Here is a 15361-nt window from a genome sequence, read left to right on the forward strand (position 1 = left end):
AGGGAGCCTGGGTGGGTGCTTCCTGATCCTGTCTCCTGTTATGCAGAAGGAAGGAAGAGAGGATGCAGAGGACCAAGGAGAGGGGGCAGGTAAGGGTTTCTTTTTTTTACCCCCCCCCCTCCACGCCTCACTAATGTCATCGAGAAGCAGCCGCCAATGTTTCAAAGCCAGTCAGCCCTCCAAATTACAGCAGCAGGGCCCTTTCTTATTTAGTTTGTTTTATATAGCTCAAACTCGACCAGAAGGTTTTGGAGCACTTTGCATGTGCACAAGTTATATTACACAGGAGTACATTGATTTTTTAGGGAAAAGAGATTAAGTGCTTTGCCTAAATGTAGCGCACATTGAGCCCATGCCGAGACTGCACCAGCAAGGAGCGTAATGCCAAAGTTAGCACTGTTTAGTTTTTCCTCCTCGTACTCCATGTTGCAGTCATTTGGGATAGAGAACCTGTTCTGCAGCAGTGAACTGTATGACTGTCTACTGGGGATCACATTCACACGGACAGTGTAATGGATGTGATCGAAGTGACCCCAGAGCAAAATGACAGGAGCAGGCATGACATCAAAGTTCAGAACACTCACTGGTACGAGGAAGTGATTCTCCACTGTGTAGTATTGGGCCTCAGGCCCACATGCTGAGCAATGATGGACGCTGACACTACATATTCTGGTGCAGTAACTGGCCTAGCACGTGCACTCTGGCCCCTTTTATTGACAGGGTCACCTGACTGGTGACGCCTGTGGTGGGTGGATGTTCAGTGTGGGTGAAACACTAGAATGCATCCTGCTGGATACTACATCCCTCCCAAATTTCAATGAAAAAAGACAAACAAAAGTCCAACCTGTAAGAAAACACATAATCAAAAATCACCACCAAATGAGTCTCTTCAGGCCGTCTGCTGGGCAGTGTTAGAGTTCTGGACCGCATGGTCAGGATGCCTTCTTCGGCCTGGCGATGTTCTGTAGACCGGCCTGGTCTCGCGGTGGTGAAGTTTATGTATACAAGTTCCCTGTCGATGCATCTGGAGCTGTGGTGAAATCCACTTTGGTATCGGAGACTATCTCTGTGAGTGAGGCCTCCCTGTGGGGGTGTTGTGCTTGGTGACTCTCCTTACTCCTGACGGCTGAGCGACGTTCGACTTGCCTCTCTCACCTGGATTCCTCTGCCACTGGAGCCTCTTGGAGGGCTTTTCCTGCTGGCTGCCATGGGACCATGTGGACCGTGCAGGGCTTCGTATGAGCAGCGTGAAGGCATCGCTGGGGGACTGCCAACGGACTCACAGCCAAGTTGCTCATGTAGCCTCCGAGGGTGGTGTTGTTGTCTGGGTGTCTTCGCCGTCTGGACTCGGGTTCTGCGCCTTCCTCTGGTGATCTTGTTGGTTACTATTCTTCAGCCGTGACCTTTGTGTTTCCTGTGCCTGACGTGGAGCTGCGGCTGACCCATCTCTACTACTCGGTCTCCCTTTTCACGGGAGCTCCGTCGAGGCCCTTGTCCCCTGGACTGCCACGTCACCACGTGGGCTGTGTGGGACATTGAGCAGGCCACTCTTAGGGTTTGCTGCAGAACTCCCAACAGGACCATGGCCGAGTCTTGTGTAGTCCCCAAGGGCGGATCTTCCAATGGCCGGGTGTGCTCGACTTCAGCAGGCTGTGGATTGGCTGGGGTGCACAGACTGTTCCTGGGTGATTTGCCTCCTTGAGCTCCGGTTGTTCAGGGTGTGTGTGGATTCACTCAGGTGGTGCGATGCTCCTTGGTGATGATGCACCTGGAAGGTAGTAACAGGATTTTTGTTTTCTTCAGGGGGCAGACAGGTCTTCTGTCGGGATGACCTTAGGGAGTGAGGAGGACTTGAGGGACTTCGTGGCACTGCTCCGTTGTCTGCGGGCAGGTGCACTGTGAGCTGTGTTGCTATCGATACCAAACAGCCGGTGACAGGTGAGAGGACGGTCAAAATGCGAAGCGTGGGGCCAGGACGCAGACTAAATACTAGCGGCTTACTGTAGGTCCTCCCGCGGAGTTGTCTCCAGTGACGTCTCTGCACCCCAGTGGCTGGCTTGTGTGGATGAACATCTTCCTCAGTGCTGGTGTGATTCCTCAGTCCTGTCGCTCTTCTCTGTTCCATCTTGCGTGCCTGTGGTGGTTGTCTGCCCTGTGGCGCCATGCCACTGTTCTTTCCTCCTTTGCGGAATGGCATCGCGCCACACTCTTCTTCCTTTTTCCTTGGATGTGGCACCCTGCCACCTGTCTCATGTTTGCTTCACATGGACATCTCACTGGTCGCGTCGATCTTATGACGGTCTTCCCTTCTCTCTTGTGGGCCTGTTGCAGGCCTGTCCCGTCCGTCGGACTTGCATGTGCTTCTTGGGGACTTACAGTGGTACCATCCCCTCCTCAGGGATTTCACAGTGTGTCCCTCTTCTCTTCGCTCAAGTGCGTCTTGCTTGCACCTCGAGGCTGCGCCATCGTGGCGGCTGCTTCTTACTTTCTTCCGGTGCACTTGTCTGGACTGGTCACTTTGCGTGACGGGCTCCTTTATCGCTGTGACGTCCGGTCACGTGTCGCCATGCTGTCAGAGCACCTGTTGCTGTGGTGGCCTGCCACATGGAGTGTGCGATTCCTCTCTTGCCTGTCGTGGGTCACTGCCGACTCTGTACTGAGGCAGTGTGAGTGAGGACACAGTGTGTCCTTCGGCCCACTGCAGGGCTTCGCTGAGGCAGTGGAGATGTAGGGGATCTACCTCCAGCAGTGCTTCTTCCTTGCGACCGACTGGCAGGTCGCCTTCTTCTTCCCGATCGTCTGGCAGGTCAGCTTCACTTGTGGTGAGCATCCGACTGCGCTTTTCGTTTCTCCACTGGATGCGCTTACTGCGCATTCTGTTCAGTTTTCCATTCCGGAAACTGTACCAGCTGTTCCGGTGGTGCTTTGCACTTGCTTGGTGCTGTGCTCTCCTTTTCAACATCTACGCTGGGATCTGCTTCTTCTTTCGCAGCCTCGGCATGGCCCAGCAGTCCTGGTTGTGTGATGACAACGGGTTGCCATCCCTTTCCTCCCGGGACCTTGCATTGCTTGCGTGATTCCAGCAAGTTCTGAGCTGCTTCACTGTAATTTTTCTTACTCGCAGCACTCTTCTTGTCATCCGGTGGGGAGGTGGGTGCCTCACCGCTGGCACTGGTCACAGGCTGTGACAGACAGTCTGCTTTGCTAGCAGGCATGTGCTTTTGGATAGTCCTGTATCTTCCGTGGGTGTGTTGCTGTGCAACGGCTGCTGGATGGCAGTGTTGTCTCTCCTTCCCACTAGCCTCGACAAGTGCTGTGGTGCTGCTGACAGGGTCCTGCCCATGCGGGCATCATCGGGCCAAGGATATGGTGGGTCCCTCTGGTGGGTGCTGTCTTTGCTTTCCAGAGGCTGTTGCAGTCGATGTTTGCTGGCACTCCTCATTCCTGGTATTGGCCTCTTGGGCCTCAGTACAACTCTGTTGTCCGGTAGAGCTTCTCATAAGAGCAGCAGTGCTGCTGGCTACTAAGGCGCGCCAAAGGCAAGCCCGTCTGCGCCCGTCCGCGCCGGACATGGGCCTAGGTCCACCACCCCTGGCTCTACCGAATTCACCCGCCTCCCACCCTACACTCACTCCTCACTAACTGATCTACGTTCACAACTTATGGAAGCATGTACCAGATACAGTCCGGACTCCATATCTTCCACTACAATTTTAAAATGTGAGCACTGTCAGGCGGCCATCCCCCTTTTAAACAAACCGGTGGGAAGCGACAATCAAAATCAGGCAACACAAAAATGTATAACTGCCCTCATTAACGTTCGCTCTTTGGCTAAACACAGGCAAGAAATTGCCGATTTACTTCTAGACAGGAACATTGATATAATGTTCCTGACAGAGACCTGGATGGATAAAACATCGGATCCAGATCTTGTGATAGCCGTCCCAAAGGGATTTAAAGCCTATAGGCTGGACAGAATAGGCAAAAGAGGAGGTGGGATAGCTATAATTGCCCGGGACACTCTCAAAATCCGCATCACGGCAATACCCACCACAGCATGTGAGGCGTTCCAGTTTGATATCTACCTGTCTCCTTCTTATAACTTCAGAGGCATACTATTATATAGACGGCCAGAAATTCGGTTGGGATTTCTCACAGAAATTGCCACTATTTTAGAAGCCTTTGCAACCGAGAAGTCTATAACACTGCTAGGAGACTTTAATTTCCATCTGGACTGTAATAGAGATAAAGACACCATATCCCTACAGTCGGAAATGGAGGTCTTCGGCCTATCACAGCTGGTGACGGGACCTACCCACAATGCAGGGCATACATTAGATGGAATATTTACTAATCTAGATAATCTGCTAATTACTGACGTCCTCCCAATGACTTGGACTGACCATTACTTGGTACTAGGTACTATAAAAATTAGTGAAACCTCCACTGTTAAAACACCTACCCCCAGACAGGAACCTTTTAAGGTATGGAAAGATATCAATATTCCTAACCTTAAGGTAGCACTAGACAACTCTAAGCCTACCTTGTCTACTGATCCAGAAATAGCTACAAAGCAATACCAAGCTTGGCTGGACCAGGCTACTAACAAATTAGTACCAGTTAAACGAATGTCCAGGAATAGAAGTTCCCCTTCAGCACCCTGGTATACAGAAGAACTCAGAAAACATAAACAGCTATGTAGAAACAAAGAAAGACACTGGAGGAAAAACTATGACGATGAAAGCAAACATATGTTTAAGGAGCTTCAAATTCAGTACAAACACTTGATCATAGAGGCCAAAAAAAAGTACTACAGCAAGCAAATCGAAAGTGAAAAAAATTCTAATAAAAAGCTCTATAACATAACCAAACAGCTTGCAGGAGGTGTTCCTGACTTGAATCCCCCTTGTTCACAAAGTTTCTGTGACTCATTAGCATCCTTCTTTTTCACTAAAGTGAATGATATCTTCTCAGCATTTAACTCCGCTGATAATCAAAGCACCGATGATATAATAACGCCACATACTGACAACATCTTTCCACAGTTTGCGGAAATCACAGAAAACCAAATCCAGGACATCATCAAATCCATTAAGTCCGGCTCAGCATTGGATCCTTGTCCCTTGAAAACTCTCCGCCCATTAATGGACACAGTGGTTCCAGTTATAACCCAAATTTGCAATCTAATGTTCCGCACAGGAATCTTCCCTACCCCTTTAAAAAAGACCTTACTGAAGCCACTTCTGAAAAAATCTGGCCTAGATAAAACGGAGTTAAAAAACTACAGGCCTAAAGCTAACCTCCCGTTTCTAGCCAAAATAGCAGAAAAAGCCATGAATACTCAACTTGCGGAATTTATCGAGCAATACCATCTGCTCGATGAAACCCAATTTGGATTCCGCAAGTTTCATGGAACAGAAACGGCGCTTATCAAAGCGGCGGATGACGTCCGATTAATCCGAGATCAAGGAGGCTCAGCACTGTTGGTGCTTCTAGATTTATCGGCCGCCTTCGACACGGTCGACCACAAGATCCTGGTCGACCGTGTTGAAAAGATAGGCGTGCAAGGCCTAGCTAAGAAACTACTGGCATCTTTCCTGACGGATAGATCCCAGGCAGTCACCCTAGGACAATTCGAGTCAGCAGAGTTGTCCTTGCCATGTGGGGTACCTCAAGGTTCATCCCTTAGCCCTACACTATTTAACATCTATATGTCGGACCTCGCTAAAACAATCAAAGCGCATGGGATAAACCTTACCTCATATGCGGATGACACCCAGTTGATTCTGGCCATCATAGATGATGGGGAAAGAGTAGCGGAGAGTTTTAAAGCAGGCATGCTGGCCATCGGACAGTGGATGTCAGCAAACTGTTTAAAACTGAACTCCGATAAAACCGAGGTGGTAACCTTTGGTCATCTTAGTCCTAACTGGTCCTCCGTATGGTGGCCGTCATCCTTTGGAGCCTTGCCCAAACCAACCACGAAGGTGAGAAACTTAGGCGTCATTTTTGACGACAACTTGAACTTTATGGCTCATGCCAACCAGACGGCCTCCACAGCGTTTTACAAATTACGCCTGGTAAAAAAGATCCTCCCATTTCTCCCCAAAAGTGTAGGCAAGACATTAGTTAGTGCCCTAGTCCTGTCTGCATTAGATTACTGCAATGGCCTGTTTGCCAATGCCCAAATCAGGGTCATCAAAATGCAGACAGTACAGAACGCAGCGGCCAGACTTCTCTCGGATATCCCCAAATTTAAACCTATAACTGATACCTTGAGAAGCTTTCATTGGCTCCTTATCAGGAATAGAATCAAATTCAAAACATTGTGTATTGTTTATAAATCGCTACACCCACAAGCCCCTCAATTCCTGAGAGACCACCTTATTCCTTATATTCCTCCTCGACCACTCCGTTCAGCCAAGCTGAACGATCTGGTGGTACCCCGGACTAGACTAGTCAACTGGGGAGACAGACGTTTCCTGGTTGCCACCCCAAAACTATGGAACACACTCCCTCAATCCATCAGATCCAGCCCAAATCTCCTGTCATTCAGAAAGAAGCTGAAAACATGGTTGTTTAACCTCTAAGAGCCAGAAGCCAAGCATAGGAGAGTTCACAATAGTACAGCGCCGAGACGCCTGCGGGCATTTGTTCGCGCTTTAAGAAATGCTAAAAAATAAATAAATAGTAGCTGGGGCTCTTCCACTGAGACCTGATTCTAATTGCAGCTCTGGTCTCCTAGACACCCCCAAACTCTGTCGTGTTGCAGGCCCTCAGTCAGTGCCTTGACTCCAGGCGCAGTACTTCCATTTGGCCATTGGGTGGCAGTGTTGCTGCATTCTCGTGTCCCAGTCTCTGCCGAACTCTAATGCTGCATGGCCTCGTGCTAGGGGATGGCACTGCCTGAATCCACTCTGCAGGGACTCTGGAATTAGAATTAACCTTACCTTCAGCTGCTCCCCTGGTGCCTCTCCTCTCGTCACTCACGCAGTCCAGGTAGGTGGTTTCATTTATATTGCATTCTGTTCAATCCTTGCAGAGTCACTCTTTTTTTTTGTGTGCGTGTGTGTGTGTACCTCGAAGGGTGCAGCTGCACTTAATTACCAGCCTGACAGCCTTCGCGTGCTTTGACTCTTGCCAGTGGAGGGCACCGGTGAAATTGTTCCTGCCGCACTCTGTAGGCCTCAGCAGCTCTACCCACGCTGCGGGCCACTCTCCACTGTGGTTTCACTCTCGCGGCCGCTCCCGCCGCAGTCTTGCGGTCTCGTTGATCCGGCCACGTTGGGACCACCCAGCAGGCTGGCTTAGCATACTCTTGTGCCTGCCGGTCGCACGCTCACTCTTCCGCGGGGGGGCACTGACACCTCCGGCGGCCTCCCTGCATGCATGCTGCCTGAGACTCTCTCTCGTCGGTCAGGAGCAGCCACACACACGGCAGCTTCCCAGGACTAAGACGGTCCGCCGGACCTCACCTGAGAACTCCGTCTTCACTCTAGTAAGTGTCCTGTTCTACTGTTCGTCCCACATTTACGGCCGAACACGATGCAGTAGCATCAGCATTCTCCCTTCACTCACTGCGCAGGGACTGCTGGCTACGTTCTGGGGGCCGCTTCTCTTCCTCGTGGGGGCGGGGGAGTGGTTAGCTACTCCACTCCCAGTCCTCCCGCATTCAGCTTATTTTCTGGCGCTGATGCGGGGTGGGCTCACTCGGACCTCCGGTGTTCGGGATCACTCTTCCCTTCGCGTCTGAGCAGGTATGACCGCGTGGACCTTCTCTCTGCACTGCCGCGCCATATCTGCTCCTTGGGGCAATGAGCAATCACGCTGGGCAGCGGGTGTCAGCATGGGCAGCCTGTACACTCAGTCGGGGAGGTGGTGTGTGCCGGGGGCAGTGGGTCAGGGTCGCTCCAGATTCCTCTCACCTGGGCACTCATACAGTCAGAGAGTGGACAATGCCGGTGTGGGAATTTGCCTCCGGTAGTGCCGATCGCCTCATAGGCCGGCACCTCGAGCCTGGTGCGGGCACATCACTCCGCCACCTTCCATTGACCTCACGCTGCTGGGCCGGTCAGTACGGTGGGCTGCAACCACGTTGGCTGCAGTCGACCACAGGGGCAAACTGGAGGGCGCATACCTCGGCGAGCCGCAACCCCCGTGCTTCGGTTGCTGCAGGTCCTCTAGGGTCAAGCTACACTTCCCCCACCAGGACCCGGGAAACGGTCGCCACCACACACGTGGGATAATACCCCCTTGTCGCCAGTGTAGTATTGGGCCTCAGGCCCAAACGCTGAGCAATGATGGACGCCTGCACTACATAGTCTGGTGCGGTAACTGGCCTGGAGCACGTGCACTCCGGCCCCTTTTATTGATAGGGTCACCTGACTGGTGACGCCTGTGGTGGGTGGATGCTCAGAAAGCCTTGCCTGGCACATGCATAGTCGCTCCCACATGGCAAAAGAAATTAAACACTCTTCAGAGTAATTTAAACAGCATGGCCTTTTGCTGCTGAGCTGCTTCTTTATTCCTACCTCTCTTCTCACTCCTTCCACATACAGTGGGGACAAGCCTGCATACAGCAGCCACAGCTGAATTCCCATCTGATATAACCCACATATAACAAATCACAATTTGGTAAAAATATGATTTTCTAGTCAGTATAACCAATGTAGGCTATTCTAACAACCAAACCGCTATTTTGACTTTGCATTACAGCTGCCAATGGGCCCAATGTCGTGAGGATCACTTTTAGGCAGTAGCTGCTAAATGACAAATCAGGCTACGTGTGATACTCTCAGTCAGTTCTGAATTTTTTGCCAGCTGCCGTTTAATGCAGGACTTTGAATCTCATATATTTGCCCTCATTATGAGTGCCCTTGATGAGGTAGAGGTATTTCTTAAGTACAATAAATACCTTCTGTTCCAAGCTTTCACTCTAGAATGTGATATAAAAAGGTGGTGCCTACTGGAGTGATCACCAAATGTCATGGTAATTAGTAAAAAAAAAAATTCCAGCCAAAAATTGTGAGAAGGTTGAACTAAACGTGAGGAAAATGTCAGGAGTGCAATAAGTATTGCACCTAGCTATTATGCCATGCAGGGCTGCGCCATTGGACATGAATTTATGATTCTTGTTTGCATAGAGATCAGAATTATGCCTCAGATTGCAAAGTGCTGCAAAGGGGTGCTGCATTTAAAGCCAGGCATATCATAATGGCATGCAAGGATCACTTGACAGGTATGTTCCGGCATCCCTGTCTAAGCCAACTTCACAGGGGAATCTGGTAAACATAGGCGTATCTACTGATTAGACAGAGCGAAAGTGGCTAATTAGACTGACAGAAGATGTCCCACATAGCATCAGGCTAAGATTCATGTTTAACTGTGGTATGTGCCCATAACTGCTAAGTTGGCTTATGTCACATGTAGCATTATTAGCCAGTCATGGGTATTAAGACTTTTAGATGGTAATGTCTCCAAACTCTGTTTCTTCTTTGGAAACCCTAATTCATTATGGCCTTTATAGAGCTAGCCATTAAACCCCTCAGGTCATCCCAACTGTTAGAAATGGGGTCTCTAAATTGCAGAGATATGCAGCCTGCCCAATTAGGGACCACCATTCTAGTCAGAGTAAGCTAGATACACAATAAAAGATAATGTTTAAAGTATTTGTGCAACACACACACACGCCCGCACACACACACACACACACACACACGCACACTGCAAAAAGACTCCACACTGGTTTAGAAAAATAGGAAATAATTTTATAAACAAATCAAGACCTGAGTGACAAAAGTCCAATTGGTAGAAGTTGAGTTATGAACTTTTAAAGAATAAAAGTGTTTCTAGGGCTTAAAAGCATGAGCGCATATGGGGGTTATCTGGTCGCGCTGGACCAGGATAAAGTCAAGAGTTCAAGCCGACTATGATGGAGAGCTGGCTGTGGACAAGAGTCATGCAGGCCTGGTGAACAGAGTACCTTGATCAGACAAGAGATGTTTTGAAGTCAAGTTTGTTGATTTTCTTCATGCAGTGGCAGCCATGCATCGGGTTTGATGAGCGAAGCACTGTTTTGAGTGCAGCGGTTCTGAAGATGATGCGCTTGGTTAATCCAAGCTGGAGGGGAGATGCTTTGTTCTTCTCCATGCAAAGCTGTGTTGGTTCAGAAGCGAAGGAACCAGATGCGATGTAGAGGTTTCGAGTGCCATGAGCTGATTCTATTCCTACAACAAGATCGATGAGCCAGGTCTGCTCCACCAGGGTGGGGATGGTTCGATTTCTCTGGTGCAATTATCTGTGTCCACTTCTAGTGAACCAGACAGAGGAGCAGGTGTAGCAACTTTGATAGACCTGAACATTGTGTTTCTGCATGCATATATCTTTTACGGAATTATTTTCTGAATAATTATTATTTTAATTGAACTGATAGTCCTGAGTCTTAAGCAACAGGAGGCAAGCCAACAACCCCTTAGAAATTACATGGGTTACAAGGCAGAGTCCAGCTCTCCTCAGCAGGGTCAAAGAGCAGGAGGCAGCAGGGCAGCACATCAGCATAGATGGCCTTCAAGGTCAGCAGTCCAGCAGAGTGTCTATCCTTGATGCAGCACAGCAGTTCTTCTGACAGAGTCCAGTTGTAGTTCCAGAATTATTTGCTTTTGTGGGGTCAGAGCCCCAGTACTTATACCCAGTTGTGCTTTTGAAGTGGGGATGACCTCAAAGAAAGGTTTTTGAAGTACACAGAAGCACTTTTTTCCCCAGCCCAGGCTCCAGATTAATAGTAAGGGGTAATCAGCCCTTTGTGTGGGGACATGTCACTATCTAGTAAGGTTTAAGTGTCAGCCCACCCCTCCCTTTCTGCCCAGGAAGAGCCATCAGAATGCAGATGAGTACTCAGACACACCTAACCTTTCTGTGATAGTGGCTATCTAGAGGGAATGCACAAAGTATAGCTGTCACCCACCCCTGACGTGTATTGCAGACAGACTGCAGACACTCAGAGCTGTAAGAGCAGAGAAATGTCCACTTTCTAAAAGTGACATTTCTAAAACCGTAATGTTAAATCCATCTTCACCAGTGAAGAAAATATATCTTTATTCCAAAGATATAAAACATGATACAGCTACTCCTTTCTAATCAGAAATTACGGCTTACAAATGTATTAAGGAATTCCTGATGTTAACCTATGAGAGGAGTAGGCATCACAATAGTGAAAAACAAATTCAGGGGTTTTTCACTACTAGGATGTGCACAAATTTAAATGACATGCCCTACCTTTTACTTACACAGCACCCTGCCCTACGGGCTACATAGGACCTTCCTGAAGGGTGACCTATGTGCGATGAAAGGGGAGGTTAAAGCTTGGCAAAGGGGTTTAAATGGCAAGTCGAATTGGCAGTAAAACTGCACACACAGACTCAGCAGTGGCAGCCCTGAGATGTGGTTGCATGCTACTGGTGTGGGTGGCACAATCAGTGCTGAAGGACCACTAGCAGCATTTAATTTACAGGCCCTGAGTATATGGTATACCACTTTACAACAGACTTACAAATACACTAAATACGCCAATTGTGCATACACCAATGTTACCATGATTAGGAGAGAAGCACATGCACTTTAGCCCTGGTCAGCAGTGGTAAAGTGCTCAGAGTCAAACGGTCAACAAAAAGAATCAGCAAAAAGAAAAGGAAAGTAGGCAAAAGGTTTGGGGAAAGACCACCTTAAGGCTGACAGATCTAACATCAATCACTTAACTAAAACATGTTTCTTTATACCTTTACCTTCCTATTTTAACATCTTCTTAATCAGACTCTCTGTGGGTCATGTATGCTATTTGTAACTCCTCACTAGAAATCTAACTATAACATAATCTTCTAAACTGAAAAAAAACGTATGTCATCTTTAGGTAGAGATTGAAAGAAAGGTTTCTTTGTAGAGATACATTTCAGCTTAGACACCAGAATGTGCCCATCTTTTAAAACGTTTTTTTCCCTTAAACGCCTGCCAATCACCATACACCATCCTCCCCTTGAAAAATAATCAAGTGGCATTACTGATTCAGGCAAAGTTATCACCGAATATGAAATAAAATGTCATAGGATATTGAAGACGGATGTATGACGTTACAACGCATGCTGTTACAACGCATGCTGTTACAACGAAGGTTTTACAACGCGAGTGCATTGACAATGCAGGACATTACAACGCAAGTCTTTACATCGACTTGCACTAGATGGCGTGCTAACATTAAAAAAGTGTAATTTACTATTCTAACTCCAGTCCACGTAACAGTAGGGAAGGTGTTGGGATAGTAAACTATACTATTTTTAATGTTAGCACGCCATCTAGTGCAAGTCGATGTAAAGACTTGCGTTGTAATGTCCTGCGTTGTCAATGCACTCGCGTTGTAACAGTTTCATTGTAATGGTAGTGCGTTGTAAAAGTTGCGTTGTAAAGGTTGTTCCCCTTGAAGACATGAGACTATTGACACCTACCATGCATACTAGACTGCAGCATCAGTTCCCCTTTATTGTAACAGGGCAATGAAATGCATATTATATAAAAAGCTTTCAGTAAATGTTTCTAGTGTTTTAACTCAATACTAACAAGCAGAATAAATATGTTTTAAATGGGTCAAAGACGTCTGTTTAATGGTGTTTGTTTTTTATTTTTAAAAAAATGATCCTCATTGTGCAATAAATTGGAGTGGGAGGTGCTGGTGGCCCCTGGCCTCTTTGTTCCGAATTGGGTCCACCTCTTGAGGAGATACCTGGTGGAAAGGGGGAATTGCCCATTTTTCAATTGTCAGGCCCCTTTGTTTCTGTGTCCAATGTTAACCTTTCACGGGGAGAGCTAGACACTATGGCTACTCGTACAAGCCGTTTGCTTGATGGTTATTGCTATTGTATAATCATTGGACAGCCAAGGTGCATTCGGTGACCCTCAAGTGGTCTGATTGTCTTGTTCCCAGATATCCCAAAATATGTACCTCTTACTTTCCCTCCCACTTCTATCTAGCTTATTTACCCTCTGAATTGAAGCCAACCATTCCCTTTGTGTTGGAGGTAAAGGTTTAATCCATTTAATACATATTTCTCTTCTAGCCAACAATATTAAGAGGAAAAGTAAGTTTTCCTGTTCCTTGCTTAATTTTGGATGACCCTGACTAACATGGCCTACCCCAAAGACGACGAGATCTAGGCTTCCCTCTATTGGTTGGCCAAGCAGCCTCAAGAAAACCTTACCGGCCTCGTTCCAAAATTCCTCGAGCTGGGGCACTACCAGAACATGTGCAGATCATCTGCTCTTTCTTCTCCACATTTTGGGCAGCTTTTCGCCTTCTACTTGCTGAGTTTGGATAGCCTCTTCAGAAACCAGTATGCTCTAAGTGTGGTAAACACATGTTTTTTGTTTAAGGAGGCAGATTTTACAATATGCCCACATGTAGCCAGAGATACTTGCCATCTGTGTTGTACATCCAGTGTCGGCAGTTCTTCCACCCAGATCATACTAGGAATTGTGAACTCCTCTTCCCCTGCCTCAATGAGGGCCCAGTACCAACAATTATAGTTCTTTTTTAGGTGTCTTGCTTCCCTGAAATTTCTTCTCTATTTTTATGGTAATATTTACATTTTACTAGAGTACTATTAGTTTTAGTTTTGAGAACTTCCCAATCAGTGATAGTGTTTTTCTCTATGATTTGGGCCCATTTGGTTATCCCTGAGACATTCTTGGGTTCCAGGAGATTTCCATATAGGGTTGAGGTCGCTATAATAGGGTATTTTCAAAGTTCTTCTTATCTGATACCATAAATTTGCGGCTGACCAGAAAGTCTTCAACTTTATCTTTTTGAAGTAGTTTGAATGTCCACATTTATACAGAAAGTGACTTCCTTCTGTGTTGACCAGTGCCTGTAAGTATGTCGGGTAGATCTTGTAATTGTCCAGCAATATCCTTGTATACTTAGATTGGAATGCTCTACAGTATTCAAATAAGTCGGGGCTTGCTATTTCCCCCTGTTCCTTCTTCCTCTGAGTTTCTTCCGGGCTCTTCTTATCAGCTTTGAGGCCCAAATAAAGCTACTCAATTCAATTCTCCTTGAAGCTTTTTTATTAACTCCTTTTTTAAATACAGTGGCATGGCACTAAAATATGTGTAAATGTAGCTAGGAATGTCATTTTAATTATGTTTAATCTCCCCATGATGGTCAGAAAATGTCCCCCACTGATCTTTGAGGAGCTACCTGACCTCTCCAAATACTCTGTTAAAGGTTGTGTGGGCTATTTTCTCGATGTAATTTTCTAGGTCCACACCAAGGTACCTTATTTTCTCCTTCACTAGTGGATTCTTGTTGTCATTGTTCTATTCCATTCCATGATTTCAGATTTTAATTTATTGACCATATAACCAGAGACCTTCTGGTCGATGGTATCTTCTATAGCTGGGAGTGATCTTGCCAGGTTGTTAGTAAATAGCATCAGGTCATCGGCGTACAACGCCACTCTTTTCTCCCAGCCTTGATAGATAAAGGGGGTTATCTCCAGATTGCTCCTGGGATTGCATGCCAATGGTTCAATGTATAGGTTAAAGAGGAGGGGGGAGAGGGGACAACCCTGCCTGGTGACTCTCTTGATTGTTATCTTATCTGTAAGGCTGGCATTAATCAGGACCCTCTCTGATGTTTTTTTATAAAGTGATTTTATGGCTTCTTGGAAGGTTTCCCCAAGATTGTAATTTTGTAGTGTTGTATTCAGGAATGACCAACTAACTCTGTCAAAAGCTTTGGCAGTGTCAAAGGTGATAATATAGAAAACGGAATATTCTGGTGTGTTGCTATATCTATTGCGCTCAATAGTTAGTGGGTTAATTCTTGGATTTGTCTCCCTCTGATGAAGCCTTTTTGGTTTGTGTGTATTAGGGGTTCAGCTACTCTTCCTTACCTTTTGGCCATGATTTGTGTATAGATCTTATAGTCACAATTTAAGAGTGAGATGGGCCCATAGGATTCACATTTGGCTGGATTTTTCCCAGGTTTCAACAATATACTATATATATATACTATATATGCGCTGTTCCATGAGTCTGGAAGATCCTTTTTAGCCAGGAAAATATTGTTAAGGCGGTCCGTAAGGGGGGTACCAAGACTTCTCTTAATGTAACCTATAGTTCATTAGGAAGTTCATTCAGGCCAGCAGCTTTCCCCTTTTTTAGACCCTTGAGATCCTCTCTTTGTTCCTGAGACAGGGTTGGGAGGGTTATCTTTTCTAGGTGACTATTAATTTGTTCTGATGTTGTGATGGTATCCTCAGAGTAAAGATTTTCAAAGAAATTCACGAAGGCTTCTTAGATCACGGAGTCCTCA

This window comes from Triturus cristatus, chromosome 6, assembly GCF_964204655.1.
Source record: "Triturus cristatus chromosome 6, aTriCri1.1, whole genome shotgun sequence".
In the NCBI taxonomy this organism is placed as follows: domain Eukaryota; kingdom Metazoa; phylum Chordata; class Amphibia; order Caudata; family Salamandridae; genus Triturus; species Triturus cristatus.